Source organism: Heterocephalus glaber, unplaced genomic scaffold (assembly GCF_053883595.1).
Source record: "Heterocephalus glaber isolate CG9 unplaced genomic scaffold, H.glaber_assembly_v1.0 deba00001481, whole genome shotgun sequence".
NCBI classification, from domain to species: Eukaryota; Metazoa; Chordata; class Mammalia; order Rodentia; family Bathyergidae; genus Heterocephalus; species Heterocephalus glaber.
In genome coordinates, this window is record NW_028258317.1 from 59,725,271 (window position 1) to 59,737,027 (window position 11,757).

At 39.0% G+C, this 11,757-nt stretch overlaps 1 long non-coding RNA gene across 1 annotated transcript; it reads left to right on the forward strand.

The window, feature by feature from the left end:
- The first annotated feature begins 2,021 nt into the window (after positions 1-2,021).
- LOC110345423 (uncharacterized) lies at positions 2,022-11,187 on the forward strand. The gene is made up of 3 exons (XR_002388746.2): positions 2,022-2,207; positions 4,702-4,961; positions 10,377-11,187. It is a non-coding gene; the product is annotated as an uncharacterized LOC110345423 (long non-coding RNA).
- The last annotated feature ends 570 nt before the right edge of the window (positions 11,188-11,757 follow it).

The following is an 11,757-nucleotide window of genomic DNA, read 5'->3' on the forward strand; positions in this document are numbered from 1 at the left end:
CACTCCAAAGAATTTGACACAATATCCTAGGAACAGACATTGAGGATCACAACCCCAGGAAGCAAAGCAGAATGAACTCATCTGGCATGACAAGAAATTAAATGGAAAGGGGGAGAACCCAACAAAAAGAAAAAGTCATGGCAATGACAAGTCAATATGTTTCAGTTATAACCATCAATGTTAATGGTCTCAATTCACCAATCAAAAGAAATAGACTGGCAGAATGGGTCAAGAAGTACAATCCAGCAATATGCTGCATACAAGAAACACACTTAATTCAAAAGGAAACTCATAGACTGAAAGTTAAAGGGTGGAAAACAATTCTGCATGCGACAGGAACCCGAAAGAAAGCAAGAGTAGCTATCCTCTTTGCAGATCAAGTAGATTTCAAACCAACACTGATTAAGAGAGGCAAAGAAGGACACTACATCCTTGTAAAGGGAAGAATCCAAGAGGAAGAGATGACAATCATAAATATCTATGCACCAAACACTAGTGCACCCAACTATATAAAACAAAACAAAACAAAACAAAACATATCCTAAAAACCAGGCAGCTTGATTGTGTATAAATACAATAGAAAAAGACAACCTTTCCCTCTTCTAATATGCTTGGTTTTTTGAACATCAAAATACTGTGTCACTGGGATTTTGACAGGAGAGAAAATTTTACTCATTAAAAACAAGGCCTTCTTGCTTTGCCTTGGGTTTTTCCTAAGTTCTTCTCCAGTCTTCTAAGTTTACTGATCCATGAATCTGCAATTCATAGTGCATATGGTCAAGAGATTTCTGGAGGAATGCCAGGCTGAAATAGAAGCCTTCTGACCATAACTACTGGTGGTGGGGTGGTGGGGCGGTGGGGTGGTGGGGTGGGGTGTGGGGCTGTAGTCCTCTCTGCAATCATCGCTCATAAAAACTTTGGAATTTGTTTGCACAAAGAGCTCATTGAAAGCCGACAGGTCTGGTACAGCCATTCCTTTATTCCTATTGGTGGGGGGAAGCATCCACAAAGCCAGCCACCCTGCTTGTACCATTTCTGCAAAGGGAGTGTCCGAAAAACCTAAGCCTTGAGTAATTAGCAGGCCCCACTTTCCAAATGGGTGGAGGCGGCAACGTGGTCTGGGGACAGCGCCCAAGACCTGAGTCAGGGCCTAAGTCTGCCAACTGAGGCAAGACAATGAGTTTTTAGGGCCTCGTCCTGGAAATGCCTGAGGGAAGAAGCAGTATCTCATCTACAGGGGGTCTGTATCAATCAGGTGAGTACTTGCATGAAACTGTTATCTAAGTCAGAATCCCTCCACAAAAGCTAGTTGTTGCTGTTGCTGTTGATGTTGTTGTTATATTATTTTGAGACAGGGTCTGACTATGTTGCCCAGACTGAACTTGACCTCCTGCACTCAAGCACTTCTCTTTCCTTAGCCTGCTTAGCTGTGACTACAGGTGCACCACCATGCCCAGCTTATCGCTATTATTTCATTAACGCACCTGGGTAGAGCTGCTACGTTAGCAGTTTTGCAAAAGTTCACTCTCCCATTCCAACCCACAGTTTTTCCTGAAAGTCAGATTTCTATTGATGGAAATGTAAACTTTATTTGTCCTCTTCCTGTTTGGACTCTTAAAATGCGAGAACCTCCCAGAAGGTAGAATACGTCAAAGTACTCCATGCTAAAACATATGTGGCTTGGCGAATACTTTCTCTTTCAGGAGGGATCAGGTGTCTAAGGATGATAATGGAAAGAGATAATTGAAAAGTCCTTTTAAAGAGTTCCACCATGGGCATTCCATGCCCAAAGAATTGTAAAATTGTAATAGCTTTGCAGATTTAAAAGATCAGTAGATTTTGAAGTGAAAACTTAGGCAGGTCCCTTCTATACAAAACAGAAAAAATTCAAAGCTACAGTGGTAGGCTCAGAATCTCACCCACCATCCCAGCCTCACACTGAACCCCTACCACCTCACAAAGCCCCTCTGTGACTTCCCAGGGGTCAAGAATAGAGTTTGAAAATCTCTGCCTGTTTAGTCTCCATATATACTGTGGAGGCCAAGTGACTTCCTAAAAGAAAGATGAAATTGTAGCCACTAACATAATCTAGGGTTCATGGCTTTAAATGAGAACAAAATAATAATAAGGAACAGTTATTGATCTCTTACTGTATGCCTGGCTCTTGGTTAAATTATGTGCATTATCTGATTTAATCTTCATGTGAGGTAAGTATTTGTTTCCTCCCTAAATTAAAGATAAGGAGCCAGGTGTGGTGGCACATGTCTGTAATCCCAGCACTCAGGAAGCTGAGGCAGGAGGATTACTGTGAGTTTGAGGCCAGCCTAGGCTCCATAGTAAGTTCAAGGCCAGCCTGGACTACACAGTGAGACCCTATCCCACCCCCCACCCCAAATAAGAAAACCGAGGCTTAGAGAGGATGAGAAGTTTGGTAAGAAACTCAGACTGAGGCTTATATGGCTCTAAGGTTGATATTTTTATCTCCGTCCTGTATTTCCTCCCATCATCCTATTTTTGAAGGAAATTGTTATCTGTCTCTGTCTTATTTTAATCAACATAGATGTCATCTAGAATTTCTATATATTATAGAATGGAATTTTAATAGAAAATTGTTTATAATACATATTATCTTCAGTCTGGATTCTGATTTTAAAAAATGAAGAAAAAATTTGAATGAAAATAGTTCCTTTATGGGTAAAACACGTAAAGGAGCATACAGCCTTAGGCAGGATGAAGTTCTGTTTTCCTCCTGTGTTGCCAACTCTGGATCATTATTTTTCTTTCTGTTCAAACCTAGCATAAATTTATTGAATAAAAGAAGAAGGGGAAAGTTGACTTCAACTAGAAAAATTCTCCACCTTAATATCTGAAATTCAGAATTACTCTGCAAAGCAAAATACATTGAATCTTGCTGACACACACACACACACACACACACACACAGCTCATCATGGAAACTTTTAAGCAATTTCTAAAAGGAAGAAATCAAATGAATAAGAACATTCTTCTTTTAGTTTAAATGGTGTTGGAGAGTGATTTTCTCACCAGCAGGAAAAGACAACCATTTTTGTTATAGGCACCAGGAAAGTCATCATTCCCTTGGTTTTGAAAGCAATGGAATGGTAAAATAATAGTATTTCTGGGCTCTGAAAATTCTGTCCAAAGATAAGCCAACCTCCCTTAGAGATAGAAAGATAGAAGAACAGAGCAACTGACAGGCAGGCTGCTCACCCAAATTTTATTGGTTGTTCGTCTCATTCCTGTCCATTTCTGAGAGCTCTTTATAAATCAGAGACACTAACACTTGGCTTTGACATTACACATTTTTTTGGAACCATGTTTTTTGTCATTGATTTTTCCTTGCCACCTTTTCCAGATAAGCTGTTTTCATTTATTTATGTTTAGATATACAGTAATGCCTTGGTTCACAAAAGCTTCTATTTGAAAGCAATTCAGGTTGCAAACAAAAGCATTCTGCCAAATTTTTCTTCCATTTGCAAATTCCACATCAGGTGACAAACACATGACCACATTCATCTTCCTCACACAAACACAAATGCAGCCATGTTCCCCAAAATCATAAAACAAATTAAGTTTGTAAACTGAGGTACCACTGTATAGTATTTGTCTTCTTTAAAATAAGCTTCAGGGATTCCAATCTCCAATAAGAAGCTATGCCTCCTATTTAAAATTATCAATTATTTGTTTTAATCCTTATTTACACTTTCAGTTTCTCACACTAGAGAAACTATTTGGTATTGACACATGTGTGTCCTATTTATTTCACTTAGGAGTATGGCCTCAATATGTATCCATTTAGCTATAAATGTCTCGAGTTTCTCATTCTTTATGGCTGAGTAGTACTCCATTTTATAAAAAACCACATCTTCTTTATCTAGTTTCCAGTTGATGTGCACTTGGTCCAAAGGGGTAGGGGAAGTAGGAGGAGAAGGGGAAAAGAAAGAAGGGAAAGGAAAAGTTATGAGAAAAGAAAAAATGGAAACAAAGTCTATGTAAATAGGGAAGGGTGGAGGGGGTGAAGCATGCACAGGTAATGGGGAAAAAATAATAACCAAGATATATCATGTACAGGTACAAGCACCAAATGATAAATATAAACATATTGTATACCTAAAATGTACCAATAAAAGAATTTAAGAAAAAAAAAAGAAGCTATGCCTCATCTCTAGATTGTCCGGAACCTATGTTTTCTTACACTGTACATTTTTTTTGGTTTTAAATTGCATTTGAGTTTTCATTCCTTACATAATTTGTACCATTTTATAACTCTTTTCATGGCTCTATGTCAGGTTAACATAATTTATTAACTAATTTTCTTTTCTCCATGAGTTAGGGTTAAATTTTCATACATGCTGAACTATCTTTCTGGATTCTCTATTCTACTCCACTCATCTATTTAATGTTTAAAAGACTGTATTGATTTTATTGGAGTGACTTCCTGTTCTCTTTTGTACATTCTTGGCTGTCCTTAGGCACTTATTCTTCCATGAAAATGTTAAGATTTTTACTGGTGTTTGTGGTAGAATGATAATGCCTCCCCCATAGGTCCACCTCCCAGTCCCTGGCACCTGGGGATGTTACTTTCTTTGTCATTATATAACTAAAGGATCTGTGAATGTGATTAAAATTAATGTTTTTGAGGTGGGGAGATCGTCTTGAATTATCCCTTTCTTTTGACAGAATCACAAAGATCCTTATAAGAGGGACACAGGAATCATCAGAGCCAGAAGAGGAGGGAGTGTGATAACAGAAGCAGAGAATGGAGTGACACACTTAAAGGTAGAAGAAGGGACCATAAGACTCTACATGGCCACTCCAAGCTAAAAAAAGAAAGTAGCAGATGCTCTCCTCAGTCTCTAAAAAGAAACAAGCCTGAATGACACATTGACTTTAGCTCAGTTGTGTAGTCAGCTTTCCTTTACTCTACAAAAAAATCTGAGGTAATCAACTTAAAAAGAGGAATGGTTTATTTTGGTTCATGGTGTTGGGGGTTTAGTATGTAGTCTGTGGATCTTGTCGTTTTGGGGTCTGTGGTAAAGTAGTGCATCATGGCAGAAGCACATGTTGGAAGCCACACACTTCATGAAAGCCAGGAAGCAGAGAGAGGAAAGCCCAGATCCCAGTGTTCCCTTCAAGGGTACATCTTCATCCCTGTAGGACTAGAAGACTTCCAAACAGGCTGCACCCCTTAAAGGGTCCACCACCTCCCAAAAGCCCCATGGACTGGGGACCCAGCCTGCAACACATGGACCTCTTAGGATATTTACCCAAACCCTAACAGGCAGTGAGCTGATCTTATGGACTTTTGACCTCTAGAGCTGTAAGAGGATAATTCTGTATTTCTTAAGCCACTAAGATTATAGCAATTTGTGATAATGATAAGAAACTAATACAATGTTGAAATATAAATTATTCTATTGTTATATGTTAATTGATACTTCTATGATATTTGTTTTTCCATCCAAGAACATAAACATTTTTTATTTGTTCAGATCTTGTTTTATTTTCCTCAATAGTATTTTGTGTTTTATTCATGATGATTATTAGATATATAGTATATATTTATAATACAATAGTATTTTCCCAACATATAAAATGTGCCTTGTAATGTATGTACTACACTAATTACTTAATCCTTTCAAAAGCGTCAAGATAAGGACTATACTGTCATGTGATACAGGAGGAAACAGAGGGTTTTAATAGCTTAGGAGATAACTCAAAGTCACACATAGTGGCAAAGGCCAGATGTGGAGCTTGGTCAGCCAGCTTCAAAGCCTTTGTTTGCTCATTCTGCCACTCCAGACAGCATGAGGCTGGGTCAAGTGAAGACTAGGATCACTGCTGCTTAAAAAGGAATCACGTGAAAGACTCGGAGGAACACACACCTGCATATACTTGTTGCCTCAGGGTGGTGCAATTTTGTTTTATTTTCCAAAACCATGCTTGAGGAAACATCTTCCTAGTTCAATCCTTCTCATTGGAATGGGATTTTTCTTTAAATGGAAGGAGGAAATTCATTTTGTCATTTAAAAAATGGTTGGTTTTTTTTCTTTTGTTTTGTTTTTTTGAAGAACAACACATAATCTTTCTCAGTAATAATGGATGGGAAAGGTGACCACTTCCTTTTCCTGGAACTTCCCTTTGTGTGTTTTCTTTAGAGCTTGTCTGTGGTCATGAAATTTAAAAAGAGCTTTTTGTTGTCTTGTTTAGAACAGGTGTGGCTTTACCTCATGGTCTGCCCAAGTGAATTACTTACTGTAGAGAACATTCTGTTTGCTGGGAAAGTACTTTGCATATGGATTATAGCACTTAACTTTTTTCTACAGTATTGCATCATTTCTCTTGATTTTTCTCCCCTTTTCTGTTCTACTTAAAACTGACAGCAAAGGGTTGGACTGTAGTTCACTGATAGAGTACATACTTAGCATAGGCAAGGCCTAGGTTTCATCCCCAGCACCAGAAACAGTTTGACAACTACAGTAATTTTATTTTAAAGTAAATTTTATCTTTAACAACTTCCAACTTACAGAAACTTTGTAATAACAGTACAAAGAATGTTGGTCCTTGAACTATTGGATACCTAAGTTGACTGTGGTACACCATCTCCCCTGGGTACCTGAGTGGGTATTTCTTAAAATCAAAGATAGAAAAGCATAATCTGCTCATCAAAATCTGTAAATTAGTACTGTTTCATTACAACCTTCTAGTTCTCCAACCCACTTCAGAGTTCATCAGTTGTCCCGTGAGTCCATTGAAACAAATGGATTCACTTGAGAATCCCTTGTTGCAGTTAGTTGTCAATTACCTTAATTTCTTTTACTCTGTAAGGGAAACCCAGAATATAAATAAATTAAGGAATTAAATGAGGAGAGATGGTCAGAAACAGGGAGGCAGACATTTTGGAGATGGGGAACAGGACAAAGGGAGGGAGAGAAGAGGAGGGGGTGGATAAAGAGATCAAAAACAGTCAAGATATGATAAAAATATTTACAAATTCCTCCAAGCTAATGTAGGTATCACGTATCACAAAAATACAAGGATAAAAAAAAATCATTAAAATAATTCCTAAGTCTTTTCCTGACTTCTTTGGCTTTTTGTTTGTTTGTTTTTGGTACCAGGGATCGAACTGAGGACCTTGAGCTTGCAAGCCAGGCACTAGAACCACTAAGCTAAATCCCCAGCCTCTTGACTTCCTTGGCTTTGATGCTATATTACAGTCAGGGTTCTCCAGAGAACTAATGGAGTGTGTGTGTGTGTGTGTGTGTGTGTGTGTAAAATACGCATATTATATACACACATATGTGTATATATGTATATATATAAAATATACATATACACACATACACTGTTTACTATATATTATATATTAATACATATAACACATATGAGGTAAGATAAAAATTTAAAGTGAGTGCTTAAACTTTAAAAATTTATTACAGAAAAAGACACATTGCCATTCATCCTTCTCAGAATACTTCACCTTGCTTTGAACACACTTTTCCCACCGTTCTTACTACTTTCTGAAGCAGTTCTGGAAGTCTTCTTTCATGAGTGTCTTTGGAAGGTACGATAAAAAAATCCAGCAAATGCAGCTGGCATGTACCAACCAATGGAAAGACGGGCTCATGAAAAAATTATGATGTGCCCTTATCCATCATATTCTTTGCTTCTAGTAGCTTGTGTCTTCTAGATCTTCCCTAAACTCAAAGTGACCATGAAAGCTAAATTTTTAAATTGATTCAGGACATTGAGGCAGTCATAACAGTGCAATAAAGACACTCATGGAAAAGGATTTCCAAACCTGCTTCAGACAGTGGCGAGAATAAGATAAGTGTGTTCAAGTGAGGGGAAGTATTTTGAGGGGGATTAATGACAATGTATCTTTTACTGTAACAATTTTTTTTTTGGTACTCTTTTTTTTTTTTTTCTGATCGAACTCAGGTCCTCCCTCGGTGCTTGCGCAGCAGAAGGCGAAACCACTGAGCTAAATCCTCGGCCCAACTGTAACAATTTTTAAAAATTTTGAAAGTATTCACCATGTTTTTCAATCACACTTCCTACACATATATGTATGTGACAGTTAAGCTTAACTGTGCCATCTTGACTGACTTGGGAACCACCCAAAGGATTACTAATGAAGCACACTAATGTGGGTGTGTCTGGAAGGGTCACTGAAGTATGACCTTACTATTCATGGTCCTGGGCCCCTTTCCTCCCTGGCATTTTCCTGTGCTTTGCTTGCCAGCTGACATAAAGCATCTTTGTTCAGCTGTGCCCTTCTGCCATGAGGTTGCAGCCTGGGAACTGACCATGGACTGAATCCCCTGAACTTGTGCACCAAATTAAACCTCACCTCATTCAAGCTCTGGATGTTAGTTGTTGTGACCCAGCAATGGGAAGCTGAAGAGTACAATGCACACATATACGTGTACATATAAGTAGACTGGCTCACATGATTACAGAGGCTGAGAAGTTTGAGGATAGCTCTCTGCAGGTCAGAGAGCCAGGGAAGCCTATACTGGCTCACTCCAGGAAGCTGGAAGCCTCAGAAATGAGACAAGCTGTAGGTTGTTGCCCCAGTTCCAAGCCCAAAAGCCCTGGAACCCCAGAGGCACACTAGTGCAAGTCCTAGACTACAAATTCCAAAGAACCTGGAGTCTGATGTTCAAGAGCAGTAACAGGAGACAGGAGACAAATGAGAGAGACAGAGAGAGAGAGAGAGAGAGAGAGAGAGCCCTTCTATCTGGGCCGCTAGTTGATACCCACATTCAGTGTGGGTCTTCCCCACTCACTGGACTGACCCTGACCCACCCACCAATCCCTTCTAGAAACACTCACAGACACGCCGGGAAGTGTACTTCACTAACTCTCTGGACATCCCTCAGTCCAATCATGTTGACCCTAAAATTAATGGCCATAGATACTTTTGAAGATTATAGACCAGTTGTTTTTTAGAAGTCATATATTTGTGTTTGATATAAGATTCAATTTATGAATTTTGGCAGGAACTTTTCACATGACCTTTTAGTCTTTCTATTGCCATCTTATTGAAGGATACAGCTTCAGTTTTCCTTGTGGATGATGGTAACAAATGTCATTTAATTCAGGTGGTGTCTGCCGCCCTTCTCCACTAAGAAGTTACTGGGTTTTTTTACAGTTACTCTGATTATAGTTTTTATGCTATAATTAGTGCATATTTTGTGGGAGAGGTTGTACGTAAATATTCCATTTTTATTAAGTTTTTATTTTATCCATATATTTATGTTGCATTAAAATTAACTACCATAGATTTATTGCTAAGGACTCAGGGTTTTCCATTTTATGCACCACAATGGTTATTTATTGTGATGTGAGGCTTGTTTCTGTGTCCTTTTGATATGTTCCTATCATTTACTTGCTCTCAGTACAAGGTTCATATTCTTAAATTCCCAGTAACTTGACAAAGCTGGGGGACATCTCTAAGAATAGCTTCATACAACTATGGGTTGGTATATGCATATAGAAATATATATTCACCTTTTTGTCTGTAGTTTTATATCTATCAGTATGTATTGAAAACCATGGGTTTACCCCAACAGTTTTCTCCTTTTCTATGTTTGTCCCTCCCGACTCCAAGAAAAACTTTGGCTCCCATTATCATTAAGTCTCCTTATTTTCTCAGTCTTCTACATATAGCCAGTCTTCTACTGTGGCTTCTATCCCTCTTGCTCCTGTGGCCACCTTGTCACTCCGCTCTTGATCCAAATTACTGTCACCACCATGCTGACCCAGTCTTTGACTCAGTCCAATCTCAATAGTCCAGGATGTGCTACCAGTTCCTGCATGGATCTTGTCTCAGTCTGTTTTGTACATCTATAACAAAATACCCAAGGCTGGGTTAATTTATAAAGAAAAGCACTGGCTTCTGGTGAAAGCATCATGGTAGATAATGTCCAATACTAGAAGTGTGTGCAAAGGAGTGATCACATTCTGAGAGAGGAAGCAAAGAGTGAGCAAGGAAGCTTCCTTTATAATAACCCAGTCTCGTGGTAACTAACCCAGTCCCTCAAGACCAAATCCAGCTTCAAGAGAACTAACCCACTTTCTCAAGAAAAACAATCCATTCCTGAAAGCAGATCCCACCTGACTCCAAACACCTCAAAAAGGTCCCACCACTTTAATATTGTTACTTGGGGAAATTAAGCCTTGACATAAATTTTGCTAGTGACAAACCATACTCCAACCACAGCAGACATCCTCCTCACCCCATCAGGTTTCTAATTTCCTGTCCATGACAGCAGTTTCATGCATTTGCCTTTCTTGTCCCACCCCCAGGTGGCCTGTCACCAGGTTAACACTCTCTTTGCCCTGCCTAGATTGTACACCTATGCCAGTCCATGTATCTGTGGCAAAGCCTCCTCACCGTGCTGGGACTCTCACACCTGGCTCGAGCATCCTTCTTACCTGGGGGCTCTCCTTAGCCTCTTAGCCCGTGTTACCCCCTGTGCCAAGGAGACAGCCCACCCTGAGCTGCTGCCTTCACTCCAGAGCGGCCCAACACTCTCTGCCCTACTGGTTTCAGGACTGAACTGTTCCAGTAAAAAAGGAAAAGAGGAAGAGAAAGGAGAAGAGGAATATTTGCTTTCTTAGGACCAGATCATCACCATGACAAATTCTTAGTCAACTCCTAAGTTAATGGAAGAGCTGGCTTCCGATCAAGTTTATTTTGGAAACCATTTCTGAGCAATGATGACAAAGATCTTCGGTGGATATGGGTCCAGATAGAACCTAGGAAGCCTGGCATCTGGTCTTGCTTGCACTTTACCAGTTGTGTGAAGCCTATTGTTCTACCTCTAGTCCTTTGTACAGTAGAGTGATAAATAAATATATCAATTAAGTAATAAATAGGATGCCTGATATGAGTCCCTTTTTCTGTTTATATAAAATAGAGATAGTTTTTATGAGGATGAAGAGAGATAAGGTATTTTGAAATGTCCTGAAAACTATAAAAACCATGTTAATATTGCATTTTTATAAGAAAAATATCTTTTCAGGAAATATCCTTGTATTGCAAATTTTTGGTAGGGCAATCCTACTTTCTTATGACTCACAAAATTGATGTGAATAAAATATACCCAATACACAGAACTGAAAATGTGTGCTGGGAAAATAAAACCCAGGAAGCCTGGGAGGGGGCAGCAGCATACAGTCACAGCATGCCGGACGTTATAAAGCCAGAGCCCCGTAAGCCACACTTTGAAGAACTTCTGATTTAATTTAATTCAGTGTGCTTACTTACTGACCCTCTCCCTTTAAATACTGTGAAAGCCTAATAACTCCACCCTTAAATTTACTTCTCTTTATCTTCTCTGTCGAAATTTCCTCTCTGTTCTGATACCCTTTAGCGGTCTCCAGGACTTCCCTTTTCTTTACTGCCTACTGTCCAGATGTGTGTGGTATCTAATTATACTGTTATTTTGAGCAAAAGACCCTGACTAAATAGGATCTGTGAAAATTCTTTGCTGGTCAAGGCAAAAGGAATAAATTTAAGACAGTTTTCTGTATATTATGAATAAAATCTCATCTTTGACATTTTGTAAGAGACTCCAATGCGTATTTACATTGCTTTTCATTTATTCTTGGGTTCTACAACAATGAACTACCATATGCAAAACCAAACCAACAAAAGGACCCCAGAGCCATCAGCCCTGTTTGAAGACTAGACTCTTAACATTGTCCTGTGCTCTAAGGTACTGC